General features: G+C 39.8%; 1 protein-coding gene across 29 annotated transcripts in view; it reads right to left on the reverse strand.

The window, feature by feature from the left end:
* Window positions 1-23,304, reverse strand: part of MYT1L (myelin transcription factor 1 like) — a 317,723-nt gene that overhangs the window by 252,493 nt on the left and 41,926 nt on the right. The window contains exon 1 of one of the 29 annotated variants that reach the window (XM_074581734.1): window positions 5,769-5,793. The exons of the other annotated variants lie outside the window; for them this stretch is intronic. The gene's annotated coding sequence lies outside the window, so the exon portion shown is untranslated. Of the gene's footprint in view, window positions 1-5,768; window positions 5,794-23,304 lie in introns of those variants that run through there. 29 annotated transcript variants of the gene reach the window in all.

Genomic DNA, 23,304 nt, shown 5'->3' on the forward strand with positions numbered 1-23,304 from the left:
ATTAATTGTCCAGAATGAAAAATTTGGGTCAAATCTTTGGAGAGACTTTTCATTTTATTATGATTTGGGAGTCATTTTATGGAATGACCCGCATGCTTAGATTTCTGGCTCTAATATATTTATGTCAACAGTTGCTTAGTGCCTGGCAAAATCAATTCAGGATTGCTTTAACTGCATGTTATAAGGTGCAATTGAAAATTTTTGTATGCTGCAGCTGAAATTTCTGAGACACAATTTTACGCATAGTTCAAAGTTGTTGTTTTTTGTTTGTTTCTTTTTAAATTAAGTTCAGCAATCTGTAAACCTTGTTTTTTCTCAAGTATCCCACAGCCAAAAGGACTGTTATCTCTACATGGCACTGAAGCAACAAAACAATAGTTAAAAAAAAACCCAACCATTTATGGTCTTTAAATTGCACACAGTTTATTATACCAGGTTTTAATGTAAAATATGCTCCCTTTATAAAGAGAGTAAAAGTCTCTTCCTATATCTTTTATGCAATAGCTGAAATTTTACAACTCTAAATGCATGTTAAATATCGAGGGCAATTTTCAGAAGTGACATTTCATTTTGTAATCCAACCCTGTTTAGCCCAGAAAACAGAACTGCAGGCCTTAATACTGGATCTCTTAGCAATATAATGCTTCCAGATCAGATATGAACTTATAATTGCATTTCTGTTTAATTAACTAACACCTACAGTACTTCGTGTTGGCTTCATGGGCTTTTTTGTTTTTCTGACTTTCTGACAGCTGCAAAGAAATGAATGTAATCTGATCAAACGAAGTTAAAAGAGAATAATCTGATTCAGCATAAAGTCTACTTTGGACAAAGTTAACCATTCAAAATTATGTGATCAAGCTTGAAGCAGTCGAGTAAGTGATACCAATTCATCACATCATATCATGTACATGTTAGCTTCATTTTTTGGTATTAAGTACGCAGATTTTCTATGTGGTTGAAATTAAGTTCTGAATTTTGGGTTTACACGTAGATAGCATCCAATCCAACTTTGCAAGCAAGTAAATACAGATTAGATGCTGAACTGTGAAACTGTTGAGCCTCTTTCAAAAATCCAGCCTATCTTGTAAAAAAAATCAGGCACGTAAACTATCTGAGCTACAGCCTCCCCTGTAAGTGTAAGCAGAATCTGGCTCATTAAGTAAAGAACTTATGTCAGCATATATCAGCATTTTCAGTAGCAATTCATTTCCCTGAATACTGAATCAGTCTCATTAATTTAGTAGCTACTTAGAAAAATCTTTAAATTAACAGTAGCAAAATCTAATACAATGGTGTTACCCCAAGATGTGGCATTTCCCATCTTCTGAAATTAAAATTAAGTTTAAAAATACAGTTATAATCACTTTCAGGCAATACTCAAACTTTCTATGCCCTTCTTGGAAAACCAACGAAAGCAAGATTCCAGCTTCTAATGCCTTAAGGTCTGATTTGGCACACACTGCTAAATTTTCAAAAGAGCATATCAATGAATATGCCTAAAGCTCATTGAGTCACAAGCTCTTCTGCAAATCTGGCCTTGGTTTTGTGTTATTACCCCTTTTGCGCCACGAGAGGAAACAGGGGGTCCGGTGATGAGACCGGACCCCCTGCAAGGTTATTGCACTGCAAGGTTAGTGAACAGCAAGTTATAACTATAAAATTTCACATAGGCAAAAAAAAAAATTACAAAATACAACAGATTCCACAGCTGTAACATGTAACAGAACTTCTCATCACAAACTCCCAGGGTCCTAAGGTACAGTACTGAAATCACTGCTAAAAAGCCAACAAAAAACAATACTTGAGATGTTTTGCAAGCATTTGATGGTTATTTCAGTGTTGTTGAATCAAAGAACGTTGAATAAAATAAAATCTCAAATAAATTGACAAAATCTACTCTGTCATCAAACCAAGTGACTTTCCACCTCTCTCTTTACCCTACAATACCCTTTTTCCCAAATTGGTTGCAAAATGTTTTGTTCTTTCCTTTTTGTAGCTGTTTTTTCTCTCCCTCCCAAGATCTCTTGCTCCTTCCTCCCTCCCTTCCTTCCTCTCTCCCTCCTTCTCTTCCCTCTTTCTTTCCTTTTATCCTCTGTCCTTCCCTCCCTCCATCCTTCTTTTCTCTCCTTTCTTTCCTTTCTTCTTTTAAGCCTTTGCTCTCCCCATGTGCCTTCCGATGAATTCACTCACTCTCTGCCTGCCTGTCTCCTCATGCCCTTTCAGGCAGATTTGTCTAATTTAGGTCCCACTTTTGCTCCAAGGAATCTATATCAACTACCATAGGTTTCCTCATCTCCTCCAGGTTCCCCCTCCTGAACCTGGAAATTCTCTTGTGTCACCTCTTGGCCAGCTCTGTCACTGCAGTTTTGCTTCCCAGAGCAGGTTCACCTTACCAGCAACTTACTCCTTTGCTTTTTTTTCTTTTCCTCTTGCCTGTCTGATCTAGTTAGACTGGCTGGAGCGAATGAGATCTGTCAGTCAACACCTTTTCAACAACCCTCATCAAAAAGCCACCCTTACAACGACAGCATTTCCAAGGAATTCTACCTGTGAATAACTTCCATCCAAAATTTATGACCCACCAATTTCAGCGACTTGTACGTTTTCCATAAGGGGGGCTTCCCTATGCCCAAATACAAAATATATCTTCTGATGTAATATAAACAAAGCTGAGCTGGAACAGTTCTTTTGCTGTGTGCAGACAGGAAGATTAACCAAGTTCTTTACAGACAGAATAATTATTCTATTTGTACTGCATTTGAATTTGTGATGCAAATAGACACAGTCTATCATCAGAGCTTGGTAAAGCACCTGAATCATTCAGGGAAGCTTTGGTTACCACATACCCATTATTAAGAAATAAAAAAAACAAAAACCCCTGAACATATATCTCACTTTTAGGGCAGCCATGGTCTTAACCTCATGCGAGAGGCAGAAGCCAGTTACCCTATTCTAAACAGCAATCCTCCCAGATGAAGACATTTCCTGCCCTGTTTCTCTTCTAGCATCACTTACTGGTTTTGAAAATTCACATCTCATTTACAACTATCATGATCTGCAACAAGAGAACACGTGGCAACTCATTTCACAGCCTAATTTGTGCTAGTTCTCTCCAAAATCCTTTCAGAAGAGAGATGTCTATTTAAAACAAATAAAATAGCAAATAATACCATACCGGCTGATTCACACACCTTAGATTTCCTTACAACTAAGGCTCAGACCTTTGCCGCAGCAGTATACAGAAGTGCTGAATGCAAAATGCTAATATTTCAAACACCATTGCCTTTGCAATACACAGCAACTCTTGCCTACGCTTTGCGTTGCTACAGGTAGCTGCTCATTTTAAAGGGTGTTTCTCCACTGCTTCCTTGCAGTAATTCCCAACAGAAGTAGAACAAACCCGACTTCAATGCACCATTCCAGCAGAAAGTTAAAAAAACTTGTTTGTTTATGCTGATTAGTGCAAATGATTATCCCAGCACTATCTGCAAGGAGATGAAGAGCTAAAGAAAAAGTACAGAAGCTAGAAATACTCATGATGACTTTTATCTGGAAAGAGTGCCCGACTTCACAACCTTGCCACTTTTTGTCTCTGGACTTGGGAGATCTATGTGTTCACTTTCCCAAATACATGAACTGTTAAAGGTAAGGAGCAATCAACAACAAACACGTCCTAGATTGACCAGAAGTAGCAACAAGAAACAGATAAAGAACATATGTTACGGTATTTTGGGAAAGCAGTACTTCAATAATTTCAACAGTCTGAAATCTGATAACATTCTGTTCACAGTGAAGGATTTGCTGTCAAAATCTAAATAACTTGAGATTTTCTTGTGTGCAGGACAATGAGGTTTAACTCATGAAATTTGTTCAGTTGACCCACTCCTGATACCCTGGTAAAACACTACCTAAATAGATAATGCAGTAGTGGAACAAAGCTAAAACAAATAATACATCGTAGATGAATTACTAAAATATAATAGCCTCGATTTGCTTGTACCATGAGCAACATATTTTCAGCAAAGTTGTCACACAGCCTATGCTTCTGGTAAAACCAGCTACCAGCATAAAATAGATCCGTACTTCCAAATCTCTGTAACTCCATCAATAACTTGATTTTCACCTGCCATCAGGCATTAAATGTTATGTCTCCATCCGCTGTAGGTACAAAAGCCTCCAGCATATAATTTTGAATGCCAAGAGAGAGTCTGCAGCAGTGAAGAGTCAATACCCTGTCTACACACATGCTTTCACCAATTCTTTTGTTCAGGTATCACTATTCAGACGTCCACATAGGTCTTACAAATAAATAAATAGGACCTCAAAAGCTTCTAAGGAGAATATCAGCATGAAGAGACAGAGCTCAAAAAAGTAAAGCAGCTATGCGAGCATCTGACAAACTAAGAGCACTGCTTCACACTGACACTGTGTCACTTAATCTCATGGTGTATATGCTTCTCTGAGAATAAAATTCATGGCCTGATTTCAACAACACAGGATTTGGACACATACTAAAAAAGATTTTATCTTAGATATCAATAATATCCAACCACCACCCTTTCAAACTGTCATACACGCTGTTCTGGCTGGCTTATATAAACGGTGAAAAACATTGGAAAAGCCTATTCTACCTGACATCCCCTGTAACCAAGATCTTCAGAGTAGTGGGCAGCATCTGAATTTTAGGCAGATTGAAATTAGTTAATCACTACACTGGAGTCTGCAAGTACATCGACATCATAATTGTTAGCTGAAAATACAGGGAACGGCATCCTAGAATCTGAGTATCAACACTCAAATTTAAGCATTATTTACATCTTGTTTCCTAGACAAGCCACTAGAGGGTGAGACAATTGCAAAATTGATAAGATTTGAAGAGGTCTGTCTGGCGGCGGGCACTGATGCATGCACCGCTACGCAAGCAGGCAAGGCAGTCTGAGGAAATGAACTCTCGATAGCTGGTGTGAGCTTACCGATACTTCATTTTACAAGCTGAGACACAGTCATCATAGACCATCATGCAAGCGGAAATACGAGTTTGATGGCCACGCAGCAGTGATTTTTCTTAATGTACCAGAGCTGAAAATTTACTATAAGTGCAGGAAAGATTATTTTAGTGGATTGGTAATAGGTCTATCTCCTTCAGGTCACTGACTCAAGCACTGAGCAGGTCACTAATGACTAAATGTTGTTAGCATTTGATGCTAACAGCATACTCAAGGGCTTCTTACAAGGAAAATAATTTGATGTTTTCTGTCTGCATACATTGCTAAAAATTCCCATCACAAAGAAACCTTATTAAAGTTTCTGTTAGCTCTAAATTCACCACACATGACAACAGTAACCCACTTTCTTAAAGAAATTCCAACTTCTTGGTTAACGACATTTTCATCTCCATAAGATCAAAATTCTGACCTGGCAGTAGTGGTCACCATTTCAGTGAAGTCCTAGCTGACATCAGAGTTGAACTGCGTCTTGAAGGTCCAAAGTATATGATGGAAATACTTTGATACTGCACCTAGTAGTCTGTGTGCAACTGGATTACACAAATCCCAACCATAGTTGAATATTGTGCCTAAAAAACCTACCATTTCTCCTTTCAAGTCCAGAAATTTGTACATATTAATTGATATTTCATATGTAACTCTGCATTAACAACTGCACACAGATGCTCCAGTTCAAAGGGAACAACAGAGAAGATTTTGCGTCAGAATAAACTCTGCAAAGTTACACAGTGGCTACAGACACCTTCTTGAAAGACATACCCTTTTTAGGATGGTGAAGTGAAGGAAATGAAGTATTCTCCTTGGAGCTTGACTACTGATCTCTGCTTTTTTTCTTTTCCATGTTAACCACCGTAAGAGGGGTCATCACTTGGAACATATACATTAAGCGATCTTCCATTTTTACTGACATTGAACACACATACTGGTATTTAATGAACGGGGCAAGCAGCAGTCTTTGCAGCTTCAGGTGGATTTGGACAACCAAAACAAATCCCACCACCCTCCCTCACCTCACAGCATTTATTTTGTTGCACTTGTCCAGCCAACAATGAAAGAATTTTCATTCATGGTTATGCCAACACAGGAACTTCCACAGAAGTGATGACACTTGGGAACAACCTTTTCACAAGTTAACAAATGTATGTATTCTTATGGTGTTTCCATTCTTTTCTGCTTTTGGGAGGTTCTGACATTTGTGCAATTTCTTTTGAAATGGGTGGGTTTCTTACAGATTATAACATAGATTGTTTAAAGATACCATCTTTCCTTTATGCTTTTACACTACTTAAAACATCAATAATTTACTTATTAAATCAATTATTTTTCTATTTCACTTTTATTCACCTGTGGTCTCTAACTTACAAAAAAACCCACATTTAGAAGGGCGAGAAGGTAACATTTTCAAAGCTGCCACAGACAGAGGTGGTGGGAAGGACAATTATCTGTGATCTGAACGATTAGGAGACAGACTCACATAAAGACAGGATGCTAAAAGGCAAGCTTGGATGACGAACAGTGGAGCAAATTTCAACGTCAGCAAAGCAACAATATGGCATCCAGTAAAAAATCTGCATGGGAGGTGAAGAATTCCTACCCATATTTCCAGTGCTATTATATGAGATGTACTTTCGCTTACTCATATTATAAAAAGGAATGATGCATTTGAATGTCTAAATGCACTGAGCTAGCATGACGAAAGCGATGTGGTAGCTCCTATTGCCATGGAGGAGCCCAGGAAAAGCAGCAACAAGCAGCAACAATGATTGATTAGCATCTTTAAGAAACCACTTGCGTGTGCATGCATACACTCATCTTTCAATGCTTTTCCTTCCTCATGCAGGAGACACATTTTCCATGTGTATAGGTAAGGCAGAAGACGAAGATACATTTCATATCCTAAAGTGATACTATAAACATGCTGGGAAAAACTTATCTGGCATGCCTCTGTACTTAGCAATTTTTTTTTGTTGTGGTTAATAAATGTCAGGAAGCTCAAGATAAGGGAGATATCCATATATGGTCTGGTGATGTAACACAGGGGACACTGACTTATTTTCAAAGTAAATAAATTCACAAATTAATGTTTTTGAGGGTTTTTGAAATCTAATGACTATGAGCCACCTTCTTTTTGTATGCAAGAGCCCATATTATATTCATAAACAGAAACATACATTTGTGTCTATACTTTCTGCAAAATGTGATGCCACATTAGCAGCAGGGTAATGTGTAAATCACATTTATTTCTTAAAGGAATTTATCTGTTTTTCTTGAACAGGGATCTCCCCCATGCCTCTAAGGATGAAAACCTCCTTTGCAGTTAGAAGCTGCATCTTTATTTCTGCTGCTCCATGTAACTGTAATTTCTTTTCCCCCTCATCTCTTTTGAGTCAACTCCCTTCTGTAAATCCTTCCTTAAAACATTCCTTATCTTCAGTTTTAACTGATGCTTGTTGTGGAACATTATGTGGTGTTCTGCATGAAGGACACAGTGTAGGTGCAAACAGTACTATTTCATAGGTGGCCACTAGAAAATCTGTATGCAAGACCCCTTTCGAGATAAAACTGCTGGATTCCCTCCTTGGCTAGTGAGCTTTGTCATACATATAACCCCACACATCCTCTACAGATGTTTTTGTAGAACTTGGGAGGGTATTAATATAGCTTTAAAAAATTCTGCCTGTTTGGCAGAGTCAGCAAATGAGACTCCACACAGTCAGGAGTCCTGCCATAATGGCACTGCCCGGCATCACCGACTGATCCTGCTGCCAGCAATGGAGCACTGTAGGGGGAAAGGGATTGCAATTAGAACAGCAGCACTGGGAGTACAAGTATACACACAAACACCTAACTGCTAGAAATGTGAAGACCATAAGCTTTCAAATACATTGCACACAGAATTATATTAGAAGGCAGAGGAAATGGTGCAAGGAAGATGCATTAAATGTGGATTGCAGAGAAACTCAGAATATACCAATACTGATCTTCGGAAGATATATATGTATATGACCAGCAGAAGGAGGGAGGTGATTGTCCCCCTGTACTCAGCACTGGTGAGGAAGCACCTTGTGTCCAGTTCTGGGCACCTCAATACAAGAGAGATATCGAGGTGCTGGAGCAAGGGCAGAGGAGGGCAACGAAGCTGGCGAAGGGCCTGGAGAAGAAATCTTATGAGGAGCGACTGAAGGAGCTGGGACTGTTTAGTTTGAGGAAGAGGAGGCTGAGGGGAGACCTCATCACTCTCTACAACTACTTGAAAGGACATTGTAGAGAGGTTGGTGCTGGTCTCTTCTCACAGGTAATTAGCGATAGAACAAGAGGGAATGGCTTCAAGCTGCAGCAGGGTAGGTTTAGGCTGGACATGAGGAAAAAATTCTTCACAGAAAGAGTGGTCAGACACTGGAATAGGCTGCCCAGGGAGGTGGTGGAGTCACCATCCCTGAATGTGTTTAAGACTCGTTTAGATGTGGTGTTAGGGGATATGGTGTAGGGAAGAACTTTGTAGAGTGGGGTTGATGGTTGGACTCGATGATCCCAAGGGTCTTTTCCAACCTAAATGGTTCTATGATTCTACGATTCTATGATTTTTCCTATATTCTTCTATGTGTATTTATTAATTAACCTGGTTGCTGATAAATATCTTCAGGATTAATTAATCAAAAATATTTTAAAGATCAAATCTAATCCTTAAATACTAAGATTGCAAGATCCTACGAACACTCATTTTTAATAAACAAAAATGGCAGGAGCTTGACCCTGGGGTCTGCCCACTTTTGCTGCAGGGATTTCATCTCCAGTTCTGGACTCTGCTCAAAGAAGACAAACAAAACCAATAGGAAGCATAATTTCACTTTAGTTGACTGAAATTAAAAAGAGCAGTCTGTCCTTTTTGGCTTACATCAGAGAATATGTCTGTGCACAAATGGCTTTCGCATTCTTCCACAAAGAGCATCTCTGCCTTTGGTCACACCTCTCAGGTTTGGCTACATGTTTTCCTGACTAGAGAAGGTGATACAAAAAATAGTTGCAGAAGTGTCTTAACTTGCAGTTGACGCCCTATTCTGTACAAATATTTTCCTTTACCAGGGGCCACCTTGCTTGAATTTTAATTCTGCCTGCAGAGTGTCTTCATATATGCAGTCATTTTCAGCCTCTTTCAATCCCCTGCTTCAGAAACGGCAGAGCAGAGCAAGTCTTGCTTGTATAACTGAATTTTGTGGGTACCACTTAGAAACTGGGAAGTACAGAGAGGATGTAAAATGCTTCCACATCTGAGTGTTAATTGGTATGTGATAATGTGCAAAAGCAGATTTTCTGCAAACACCTGTCTGCAGCATCCGGCAGCTATTTCATTTTCTACTCAGTAAAACTGCAACAAGAGATTAAATCCTATCCCAAGCCAATCTAATATACATTTGGATTAAATCTAATGAAGATTTTTCATATTTTCAGGGACACTTAACACGTGCTAATTCCCAGGATAATATTTGCTTTCTCTGCCATTTTTAATGTAGACTTTGCAGCCCTATTCATGACTCCTAACAAAGCAATGGATGTCGAAAAGCCAGATATTCCGGCTAAACTACTGTAAGTGTAACACAGATCGGTGCTTATACTTCAGACGTGAGGAAGGGCTTGAATATTTCGCTACAAATCTAGCCGAATACAAGACAGTTCTTCTTCATACTAAGCTGAGCCCATTTATGTCCTCAGACCACGCATGTTGCAAAGCCAGCTCTGTGGTAAACTCAGCCAGACAAGACATCTAAAAGCTTCCCTTACAGTGACTGGAGAGAGATACACACCATTACAGGGCTATTTAATTCCACCCTTAAGATAGAAGTGATAATGTTTTAAACCTTTACACGATTAAGTGAAAACTTGAGTTGCAAAATACAATTCTTTCTGAAAAAAATCACTCTAAACCAATTCACATAATAAAGCTAAAAGGATAGCATCACCCTGCACAACAAACTCAGTCAAGACAAGCGGTCTGTGCGGTGGGTGGGGAACTGGCTGACAGCCTGCACCCAGAGGGTGGTGGTCAACAGCTCCTTTTCAAACTGGCAACTGTCACAAATGGGGTCCCCCAGGGATCCGTACTGGGCCCAACGCTGTTTAATATCTTCATAAGGGATGATGGGATCAAGTGTGTCCTAATGAAGTTTGCTAATGACACCAAACTGAGTGGGGAAGCAGACGCTTCAGAAGGGAGAGACACCCTGCAGGAAGACCTGGAAAGGCTGGAAGAGTGGGATAACAAGAGCCTTATGACGTTCAACAAGGACAAGTGTAAGGCCTTGCAGCTGGGAAAAGATAATCCAGCATAGACTGGGATCTAGCCGGCTGTCGAGAAGCTCTGTGGAAAGGGACCTGGAGGTCCTGGTGGACAAGCTCAATATGAGCGAACAGTGTGCTGTGGCAAAGCAAGCCAACAAGCTGCTGGGTTGCATCAACAAGGGCATCACCAGCAGAGATAAAGAAGGCATCACCCCACTCTACTCTGTGCTTTTCAGGCCCCACCTGGAATACTGTCTTCAGTTGTGGTCCCCACTATACAAAAAAGATGTGGACAGGCTGGAGAGGGTCCAGAGAAGGGCCACCAAGATGATCAAAGGACTGGGAGGCCTGCCATATGAGGAAAGGCTGAGAGAACTGGGATTGTTCAGCCTTGAGAAAAGAAGCCTTAGGGGAGACTTTATCACCATGTTCAGGTATTTAAAGGGTGGCTACAAAGAAGATGGAGACTCACTTTTTACAAGGAGTCACATGGAAAAGACAAGGGGTAATGGGTACAAGTTACTCCTGGGGAGATTCCTGTTGGACACAAGAGGGAAATTTTTCCCAATGAGAACAATCAGCCATTGGAATAATGTCCCCAGGAAGTGGTGGATTCCCCATCACTGGACACTTTTAAGATTCAGCTGGACAGGGTGCTGGGCCATCTTGTCTAGACCGTGCTTTTGCCAAGAAAGGTTGGACTAGATGATCCTTGAGGTCCCTTCCAGCCTGGAATGCTATAATTCTATGATGAATCAAGTTATGGACAATTCAGTACAGAAATCAAGCCAGATTAAATACTCCCACATTCAGCTGGAAATGAAAGCCAATGGCAGAACATTTTACCAGGGTATATATTTAGACTTGTCCTCTAAAAATACTTCTTTAATAATTCTTATAACTGGTATGTGAACAATACATTGTACTGAAATATCCATGGCCAAAAATCTGTTATTTTTTTTCCTCTTCAGAGCAGTCTGAAGAAAAAAGTGAAGTGCTTTGCCTTGGTTTACAAGTCTACAAAGAAATAACAATTAAAGGAATAAAAAGAGCGTGAAAACTTAAACAGACAATTTAAAGCATTAACATTTCTTGTATCTGCTTTCAACCTCATCTTCAAGCTGCCATAAATCTTAACTGTGCCTCAGAGAAAGAAAGAGACGCAAAAGTCTCTTTCTTTCTGTTTCAACTTGGGTGTGTTTGTGGTTTATTTTACAGCCTTGGGTCTCAGTCCTACTTCTGAAAATATGGGCATTCACTGCTTTGTACTTTGCCAGTTTGGCTAGGATCTGTTTTAGAGTCTGCATTGTGACTGAGTAAATGACAGGTATATACAAGTGTGCCTGCTTATACCTCAGAGAAAGTCAGAAACTAATAGATGCATACAATGTAATGTCTTGCTTGCACATAAACCCTCTGTATGCTACTACACTGGCAAAGTTTTATCTCTTTTCACACTCAAAACTATTCTTTTTAAGGGTGGGCCTAAACCAAACTGGGCTTCAGTATGCCTGAATTTTGCAGTTGGGCTCTATTTTGCTACTTTCTTGGAATATGGAAATGCTTTTTTACAACTCAATTTAAAACCCCTTCAGCACAGTTTTTGTATGTGCTACACATTTGTTACCACATAAGAGGAATCACTGATTTTCCAGGTCTTTGTGCGAGGCAACAAGAAAGCATGAAGTCTCCCTTGACACTGATCTGGCAACGTGAACCATCACAAGCACTGCTTTTTCCTTAGACGCAATATGCTAACTCTTTTAATGTCTTCTGTGTAGCTGGTGACCAGCAGGGTCCATCTACCTTACCATATTAATTTTTTTTACATTTAATTCCTACTTCTAGTCATGAACTAAACAAGCACACAAATCACACAAACCAGTAATGCAACACAAATTGTAAGCTGTAATACAGAACACGACACCCAATACCCAAATCAAACCCAAATTTTCCAGGGCTAAGGTGCACTGAAGGCTGCAAAACTAACACTAACTTCCCTACAGAACATGGCAGTTTTCAAAACCTACAGCAGAATGCCAGGAAGTTACAGGATTATTTAAAAAATACCATCAAATTCTGCACGCATGAAAAGCTGTCATTAAAGTATCCTTTAACTATCATTACTAATTCTGCTAATTTTAAGTATTATTCAGACAAAAAGCCCACAGCCTAATTGATGAAAAATAAATGGGAAGATTATATACCTTGACGGGGCTTCATTTAATGGAGCCCTTTGGATCTAGTGAGACACAGAGAGGATAATTTGTACAAGTGTCACCTTTCTATCATAAATCCAGATAATTTGGAGGTAACAGGCATGTAGCAGTGAGTATCCCCAGGTGCTCCCACAGTAGTACTGGGAGCCTGGTGGGATGCAGTGGTGGATGGGGAAGCAGAGAGCCCTGCAGTGACATACATATTCACACAGCAAAAGGCAGCGCTACACATCCGAGCAGGCTTCCTGTGGCAGGCTTTAATTCAAAATAAACAATATTATTATCTCAGCTTGCAAAACTTTTAAAGGAATAAATACAAAATTACAATAGTCTTTGTTTTCATCTATTTAAAATATCAACAGCTTATGGCACTCCGCGAGTGGGGTCCATACATTGTTCATGCATCCAGCAAGGTTTCTGCAGCTTCACTGTGGAAAGCATTCTTAGTTTCTGCACCTCAGTTAGATGAAAACCCATGATATGAAGAGATTCTTCTAAAAAAATTTGAATCTTCTAACTATTACCATCTGTGTATTCGAAAGGGCTGATAATTTGCAAGTACCTAAACCTGAGAGTTTCCTGAAATCCATCTACATTACTGCAAAGAGATGTCCGTAGTCACATTTTCTTGGGTAGTGGCCAAAGCTAGCCTAATACACTTCCATGCATTTAAACCATGGGAATTTTAAGTTTGTTCTGTTGTTGGTCATTCAGCCTATTTTAATGCATTTCTGGGATTTAAATGATGCACATTTAGCCTGCTCTCTGTGTGGGGCTGATTTTCACCTCAGAGCATAAACCACTTAATTATAAGATATCTCAAGTTTCCAAACAAGAATCAGAAGCTCTCCAGAAACACCCGAGGATTGATTTTGAAGCACTCTAGCAAAGAAAACAAAAAGTTAATAGCATCCTTCTAGCTCAGGTAGAAATGGGAGAAGAGTCTGTAGGCATCACAGCAAAGGAGAGTTTCAAAGAGGGATCTGAAGGAGAATAGTGGAGAAACACTGAGAGAGTATGAGAATGGTCCTCTCAAAATGAAGAGAAAGCACAGACGAAAGTGCCTAAATGTTTTCATATAGAAGTTGGAGGAAGGAATCAGCTCACTAATAAACATGAGATGACAGGGATGAAGAGGCAGGTGACAATTAAATAAAGCTGCAGTGGTCAAAGAAAGACTGGATGTTCATCTGAACCCTCTTATTCCCATTTCTTTGAGTAAAATTAGTAAGAAATCAACTTGCCTACAGAGAAGGAAGAAGCAGCATAACACAGTAAAAAAGAGACGTTTCCAAATTCTAGGTTAGAAAAGAAGGACCATAAAAGAGGCTTCCATAGAGTGCCTCCATTCTGATGAAAGTGAAAGAAGCAGAAGGCCAATGAGGGAAGCCTTAGCAAATAGACTGGGTAACATGCGATTCTGGCAGCCCTGAACTTCACAACAGAGACTGAATAACGGGGAAATGAAGTCCAGAGAGACTCATTAAGACAAGTACCAAAGAGAAGAGACATCTGCAGCACAGATAACCCTAAGGACTTCAGGATCCTACTTGGGGAAGAACTATCATAACCCAGGGGCACAGCTCCTCTACAGGAGCACAGAGATCTCTAAGCTTTAACACAATAGGGTAGTTTTAATTGATACTTGGTTTGAGCTAATGCTGCTAGGAAAACAAAAGCCAGGCTCTTTTCTAAACATCTGAGGGAGATAGACGCGCATGTGCAAAAGTGTGGTCATCACTGAATACTTCAGTTTTTGCCTTTAATTAGATAATTAGCTAAGATATTTAACATAGTCTCTGTATTTCCTTAGGGAATAAAATGGTAATGCAGCTTAGTTACAAAAGCAATGTGTGATGAATTTGTATACACACAAACACACACCCCCTTCATTAATATGTTTGTGATTGCCGTGTGATAACCCTCAGGATCTAACTCCGTCATAATTTATTGTATTGTACTGAAACTTTCTTGCAATTTCCTGCACAAAGTTTGCTTCTAAGAAAGCAATAATAAATAAAAATGAATAAAATAAATGCTGAGACTGTGTGCTTGCCTGTCAACCGGTCTGTTCACTCTGCCTCAGTGAGGAGCACAGCGTGTGGCCCACATCCACCTCCCTTCTATCAGTATCTGAGCTAGCCTAGCTATAGTTTAAAGATAAAACATCTCTATATTTCACTGCAGTGTGTCTCATCTCTGCGACTGCAATACAGATATACACAGGTCGTGTCTCTATCTGAATCTCCCAGCCTAGCTATAAGCTTGTCAACATTTTAGTTGATCTCCTACGAGGGTATTCCCTTCAATTGGTATATGGTGGCTGGCATTTCAAAGGTGAGCTCAAGGATAAATCTTGCACTCTGGCATTTGTATATTGAAGATTTCTTTTTACACAGATGGGAAAGTGTGATATTGACTGAAGTAATAAAAGACTACTTGAGTTTAGAATAGATCATAAAAGCAGACATTTTCTTATAACAAAGACACAATTCCTTTCCCCTCTCGAGAGTATACGCGTGTGTGTATGTGGATGTCTCCACCCACCTTTCCTCCTTCTCCAGTATCTTCTTTCATATGTCACATGAAGTCCAGAAAGACCTTTTTTAAAAGTAGTTACCATTCTATCTCTATTCATTCTATAGTGACCTACTTCCTAAGCAAACTTCATTTGTTTATCATTCTATATGGATGAGCAGTGGCGTTTCAATAAGTACTTCTCTGTATTAAATTGCACTTTTGTTTCTAGCCATTCAGACACACTTGCCTTGCTAAAGACCTTCAGAGAGCTACTCAGCTACAGATTTTACCTGAACTAAGGAGTTAATTCATAACTAAACATTGTTATGATTATCAGAAGTGATGTTATTTGGTATGATATTATAATTATGCTGCAGCACTGAGGAGAAAATACTGGTCCAAACACAGTGTTAGAGACAATAGTTAAGGACAGTAATTAAATGTACAAACAGAATGTACCTTATTTTACAATTTTTACACAAGGTTCTATTTAAAAGGAAATAAATGCAATTAAACCTTAGATTAACTAACTCCCACAGAGTATTGCCATGTCTTTGAGTAAAGGGATGAGATGCTTCCACTAAGCACAAGGCATGTAAGAAAACCCAGCTTTTTGGTATACCATGCAGTCATCTTCCCTTATGCACTTCAAGATGTTATTACAGGAAAAATACATTCTCTCTGCAATATCAAGAAAACTGTAATATTGGAATATTAGAACTACTTGCTAGTACCAAAAAATTCTTTGAGAAACCCAGTCCAGAAATAAGCCACATATGCCGAGTGTAGAGCAAGGACTGCCTAATGCTACAATGAAATTCCCACAAGGCATTCAAAGCAAGAAGCTTTATCAATAACAGAAGGATATACATAATGCTACTATTATACCCACTACTGTATAAATGTTGAAAATATTTTAAAGAGTTATGTAAGTAAATAATGTGTAAAATTAAGCACCTGTATGATTTTACATTTTGTTGCTAATGTGTAAAGCTGTGATGCCTTTTGAATATGTGAAGTAAAGGATTTATCTCATTCTCACTGAAGTATCCGGTTTTCAAAATATTATTGTTCCTAAATGTTGAAGTTTTATTTACAAATACAGTGAAACATTCTATAGAATGGAGGCAAATGCTCAGTTTTAGTGCCTGAGGGATATAGATCCCTATCTTCTTATTCATTCTATTAAATACTGCATGATTCATGTTTTCTAACAATGAATTAGGAATTTTCACACCCAAGACTTCATTTGATCCCCCAAGGTTTAAATTTCCAAACTTGCAAGACATCCACAAATATAATTGGAACTAAAGATATGTTAAAAAAGAGGGGAAAGAGCACTGATTTTTTTTTTGGGGGGGCAGATTCCACATTCTATTTTCAGAATGAACAATGTGCTTCAGAGGATCAGCATGAGTGGCAGACATCAGTGATTTAGTGAATTTGGACTTTAATACTGGACCTTTAATGTCCCTCAAAGGTCATTAGCTAGAATTGAATTCAGCTGCCTATGAGTCGTATAACAAGTATGGACAAACCTGACCTTCCTTCATAAGAAATGAAATTATTGGCCGATAAAAGCTCTATAGGTCCAACGTGCTGGATTCCTCTAGATTTAGCTCAACTCTCCCACTCTGACTTGTTCTATACTTAACAATTTCCTTATTCTTGTAGTCAATATAGAAAACAAAGCTATAAACAAAGCAAATGTGTTTATGTGCATGGTAACCAATTGGTTCATGTCATTTCTGTCAGAATGTCAGCATTTACTGAAGTTGTTGATATGTGCATGTGTGTAAGACTGAGAATATCGCTGAATATATTGTTGATATTTGGTAAGTAAGGGCAGGTAGTGAAATGGGAACAGACATTTTGGTCTCATTTTCATTCTGGGCTACACCAGGAGAGTTAGAAGGGTTAAGCAATGGTTAAATTAGGGCAGAATTTGACCCCAAGGATGTTAGAAAGCAGAAACTGTAATCAACGTTTCCTTACATACAGCTTTAAAACCACAATCCTTACACGAGGCTTCTCAGTGTCAACCCACAAAGTAAATCCCTATATGTTCACTTCAAATTTAAAAGCAACATTGAAACTGCACTGTGATAAAGCTAGAACATGGGTTTCTCTGGAACATTTTTTCCCAGACTCAGCCATTCTTTTCTACTTTTTGTACCGCATAGCACTTAACAACACATAAGGCAAGTGGTGTCAAATGGGTGGAGCCTCAAGCTCTCCAAAAAGAACATGCTTGACACCCCTCATTTAAATAAGGTGTTTTTATGAAAAGGATCAGGGTACCAGAATCCCTCCTGCAATCTGCAAAAGGATCTACACTTCATTTGCAACTCCAAAAGGCTGAAAAGAGCAAAAAGCAGTATTACAGATTTTTTCCCCCTCTCTTTTTCTGTCCCTGTAGAGAGTTCACAACAACCCTCTGAAGCAAGAGTGCATAAACCCCCTGTTCTCCAGCTTCCTCCCACTTCTCACTCCCAAACAGGCATGCTGGAATGGATTTTTCACTCCTACCCTGGCACTGTGCATTTACCAAAACACAAGGTCAAAGCAGTTTCCATCATTCCCTTCTTCTCTGGTGTTCCTGTGGGTCCTATGAGATTAGGTGCAGAGAAGAAGCAACTTCTAAACTATACGCGTACTTGGGAGAAAAGAGGGATGAAGGATCAGTAAAGAAGACAGGGATGAAAGACTTCCAATTCAAAAGTAAGCCAGGGAGGAAAATGGTGGGAAGACAGAAAATCTGAGGGCAGGGCAGAGTGAGAAAAAATGCCCAAATGCTATTTACGCCCACACACATACACATATATATAGTTAATAGGCTAAGAGTCTATTAGTTGAGGTGAATACTTAATCCCAGTTCTTAAGCTTCTACTAAATATTATAATGTGAGAACTTAGTTAGGGGAATAGGAGTTTTCTGATTATATACTGTTCTTTACATGCACTTTTATGTTTTGGCATCTCTAACTCTACATAATATAATATTTAGCCTAATCTTGAGCACACAATCTCAGTTTATGTTCTTGTGATCAAATCCTCCCTGATATAGTCAACAAAGCACTTCAACTCATTATCAGTCATGGCTGGGTACAATGAAAAAGCAAGTACACAATCTGGTAGGTACAGCCCATGAAGGCTTTTAAATTTCCTTGGAGTGAGAGGATATTGCACACCTTACACTCTCAGTAAGTGATATACTTCCCCTGATATAGAGGAAAATAGGCCTTTAGGGGCACTTCTACCGATTCATCAAAATGGAGCACTGAAAATGGCAACCAGATGTATCTGTACAGAAGACAAGAGCAGTAATACCCGGCAGTTTGTACAACGCCAGGTCATGGTACAGACTTTATTTGGCTTCTTCTGCCTGTAGTCCATGAAGTCGTAAGCAGGAACACCTCTCCTCACCCTAAATCACCCAAGATCATTGTGGTATCCCATACAGGCACAATATACGACAGTCACTGTGTTTTCCTGTGAATTCAAGCATTTAATGAGCCTTACAAAAGCACTGAAAATCTCAGAATCTGACCTGTGTTCCACATTTTGCCTGTCAAAAATAGGGTACACATGTGTCCTGGTTTCAGCTGTGATTGATAGAGTTAATTTTCTTTCTAGTGGTTGCTGTGTTTCAGATTTGGTGTGAAAGGAATGTCAATAATGCATACTGGTTTAGTCATTGCTAGGTGATGTTTATACTATTCAAGCACTTTTTTCAGCTTCTGATGGAAGCTGAGAAGGAGCATAGACAGAACAATAAAATGACCAATGGAATATTCCATACCATAGATACGATGCTCGGTATATAAATGGGGGTTGGCCGGGGGACAGGAATCCGCAATCACTGCTTGGGACAGGCTGGACAACCAATTCACCAGGTGCTGAGGGTGACTTGTGTTGTCTTACTTTATCTTGTATTCTTTTACTGTATTATTATTGGGTTTTTTCCTTTTTCAGTTATTGTTCTATTAAACTTTATCTCCGCCTATGAGGTGTGGGTTTTTTCCCTTTCCTTTCTCCTCCTTTTCTCCCTCTTCTCCCTGCCCTTCTGGGGGGAAGGAGGAGAACTGCATGAATGACTGCGTGGTCCTAGCTGCCAACCAGGGTTAAACCACAACAACAGCCTTTTCTTTTCCCCTGGCGCAACATACTGAGATCACTGTTGTATGACAAAGAAACCAGTGACTGACACTGCAGGTTCCACACTTTTTAGTAAAAGTATCTTCGAACTGAAACCATTTCTTCTCAGGTATTTGTGAACTATGCTCACCACTAATTGCTCATAGCTGAGTAACACAATGTGCTTCAAAACTTTGCATCCTGGTTTAGCACATTTTGTAGAGTGTGCTTTGATTCTGAGTGAAATGGAACTTATAATGCAAGTGGCTTATTTTGGCAGCACCATGCTTCAGTAGACAATTCAAAAGGTGACGTGCCCATTCGCTTTGCAAGGACTTTTCCAATGTAACATTTCATTCCTCCCACATGTTTTATTAAGTAATAATGCTGATCATATAGTAAAAAAATATGTTCTTTTCCATTACCATTTCTAAATCTGTTTTCTCTTCATTCTCCTTTCGGGCATGCCTACCACAAGAACTCTGCTACATGTTTCTTACCATGAATACAAGTCAGCACATAAAACGTATACTGAATTAATAAACTTGATTGTTTGCAATTAGGACAGCTATACTTTGCTGCATCCATTAAGAGATACATGCTATGCGAACTATGCATCTACAAGGGATTCCCCAAACACAGGATGTATTTCATCTTCCTTTGCATGATTTTATAAACAGCTCAGAGCAGCTAACACTGAAAAAAACCTGCAGGCAGTCAGATACTCCAGTGAATAAATGCTATATCTTACTTGCATAAGAGCTACTGGCCAAGAATTGTTTGCCAATTGCATTTTGGAAAAAAAAAAACAACCAAAAAAGGACAGATAAAGGGCATATAATCTAGCCACTATTAATAGATTCTCCATTGTCATAAATCTACACAGAGTCCCCAAATAATAGATTTTATATTCAGTTCTCTGATTTAGCTAAAAGATACGTAAAATCATGAGTAGGCAGAAGATCCCTATTGTCTATGCCCCTGAGAAGGCATATTGTTTATTCCACAAGTGCATGTAACAGTTGCAATCATGAAATGTGGAACAGCTCCAATGGTTTGCAAAAGTGTTTGAATAACTAATATACAGGGCTTAATTCTTCCACTTGGATACACACACACATACTAATAAGCTTTTCTATTATGTGGGCATTCCATATACCGTTGTATGCTTATGAATAGCACACACATGTCTGTGTTACATGATCTTGTTGCTTGGTTCTGCAATATATATTTTAAGATACCTTTTAAAAATTAGGATTGTTACTAGCATCTATATTGTGGCTGTGATCTAGCATACCGCTAGCTATAGACATAAAAACATGCTACTAAAACAAAACCACATGCTTAGTTTAAAATATGTATTATAAAGCTACCACTAGACTGTCATCAAAATCTTATCAGGAATATTATTTCTCCAGCACCTCCCTTAAACCACTCCCCCAGGTTTATACTCCATCCCTGTAGTTTCATCTCATTGACAAACTTCCTGCAAGGTTATCCTTAGAGAATTCAAGTTCTTTAAAATTAACCTCAACTAGAGATTTCAGAATTGTCTGAACTTAAGCAATCACACTGTAAGATAAGTAGTATATTTTCAGTAAATAAAGATTCAAGAATATAAATGTATAGCAGGAAACTGCATTTTTTTTATTACTATTTCATAATTTAATCAAGGTACCATGCAATATAGGTATCAATTGAGCAATAACTGTATGAAAAATTGGAATGTTATTAAGCAGTAAAAAAAAAAAAAAAGCTTGAATTCATTTATCTGTCTGAATATTCAATATCTGTATATTGAAGTCACTGGTCCAGTTTGGGATCTAAGTCTCTGGGAAGTACCTTTCCAGTTGTGTGACTTCCAGGGACTCCTAATCTAGCCAGAGCTTTGGTCTGTCAGCACACAGCAACTTTGAAAACCAGGGCTGGGGTGCCTTGAAGGGAAAGGAAAACAAGCAGCAAAGCTACCTACAAAATCTACTTGTGTGGGTTTCTGAGACCCAAAACACCAACCCTCCTGACATCCTGGTCTCTAAATTGGAAAGGCATGGATTTGACGGATGGACCACTCCATGGATAAGGAGCTGGCTAGATGACTGCGTTCAAAGGTTTGTGGTCAACAGTTCAATGTCCAAGCAGAAACCAGTGATGAGTGGCATTCCTCAGGGGTCAGTACTGGGACCAGTGCTGTTTAACATCTTTGTAGGCGACACGGACAGTGGGACTGAGTGCACCCTCAGCAAGTTTGCTGGCAACACCAAGCTGTGTGGCGCGGTCAACACGATGGAGGGAAGGGATGCCATCCAGAGGGACCTGGACAGGCTTGAAAGGTGGGCCTGTGCGAAACTCATGAAGTTCAATCACGCCAAGTGCAAGGTCCTGCACCTGGGTCATGGCAATCCCAAGCACAAATACAGGTTGGGTGGAGAATGGATTGAGAGCAGCCTTGAGGAGAAGGACTTGGGGGCATTGGTGGATGAGACATGACCCAGCAATGTGTGCTCGCAGCCCAGAAAGCCAACCATGCATCCTCGGATGCATCAGAAGAAGTGAGGCCAGCAGGTCGAGGGAGGTGATTCTACCCCTCTACTTTGCTCTCATAAGACCCCACCTGGAGTACTGTGTCTAGCTTTGGAGTCCTCAGCACAGGATGGACATGGACCTGTTGGAGCAAGTCCAGCGGAGGGCCACAAAGATGATCAGGAGCCTGGAGCACCTCTCCTATGGAGACAGGCTGAGAGAGTTGGGGTTGTTCAGCGTGGAGAAGAGAAGGCTCTGGGGAGACCTTATAGCAGCCTTACAGTACCTAGAGGGGGCCTACAGGAAAGCTGGGAAGGGACTTTTTATGAGGGAGTGTAGTGATAGGACAAGGGGGAACAGTTTTAAACTGAAAGAGGGGAAATTTAGACCAGATATTAAGAAGTTGTTCTTTCTGTGAGGGTGGTGAGACACTGGAATAGGTTGCCCAGAGAAGCTGTGGATGCCCCATCCCTGGAAGTGTTCAAGGCCAGGCTGGATGGGGCTCTGAGCAGCCTGGTCTAGTGGGAGGTGTCCCTGCCCATGGCAGGGGGGTTGGAACTAAATGATCTTTAAGGTCCCTTCCAACCCTAACAATTCTATGATTCTATGATAGTATTTTGAAGAAACTATACATACACATACATACACACGCCTAATTTTCTAACACTGGTATAGTGGAAAGCTGAATGAAAGCCCTCAGGCTCAGAGCTATTCCAAATATGCAATGGGCACGGTCTTTGGAAGCTTTGGCTCCAGAGGAGAGGGTAAAGAGGTGGCAAGGCAGGTCTCTCTGCCCAAATCCCACCCACAGAAGTGGATAGACAACAACATCTACGATTAATACCAAATTATGCTGAGTGCTGTAAGGATTTGGAGTAGGTCCTGAGCCCAAAACAAAGATCTTGGGAACAGGCTTGGCAGACAACTGGCTGTGGCAGGAAACATATGGATGTGGGCACTGCAGTGGGAGGCTGTTCTCTTCGCTCTTGTCAGGTGCTGTCTGACACGAGGCCATCAGCGGAAGTTTTCAGTGCCCCTTCGCACCTGCCAGGGCAATACATCCTGAAAGGCAGAGGAAGGGCCTCTTTTGCAGGACCACTAGTATTTTCTCATGTTGGTCATACTATTTTTACTCTTTTTCTTCTAGCTTGCTGGGTTCCCAGGAGATGATACGGCCAAGGATGTATCTTTATAGAACAAGTTTGGGCAGCCAGGGCACAGGGTGAAAATCTAAGGCTTATTATTACCATTGCTATGATGTGTTAGCACATATGCCAAGCCCCCTTCTTAGCATGACACCATAACGTATTCATAGCTTTAAACTATGGGGAATAATATGTAATATATATATATATATATACACACACACATTAAGACAGCTGGACCTAATGTGGATCGGCCTCATCAGACATAAGGTGCATGTAAATTAATCTGAGCTGCATGTAAATTAATCTGAAAGGTAGCCTCAACATAATCAAACTACAGATGAAATCTAGTTATCGACTAACAGATTACTCATTATGTGGGTAATCATCTGAATTATCTGAACTTCCAAGGGATCCAGCTAGGCACTCCAAGCCCTTTGTCCCTGAACTACTTCTTTTCACGTGCACATTTAAGTAC

This window comes from Larus michahellis, chromosome 3 (assembly GCF_964199755.1).
Source record: "Larus michahellis chromosome 3, bLarMic1.1, whole genome shotgun sequence".
Classification (NCBI taxonomy): domain Eukaryota; kingdom Metazoa; phylum Chordata; class Aves; order Charadriiformes; family Laridae; genus Larus; species Larus michahellis.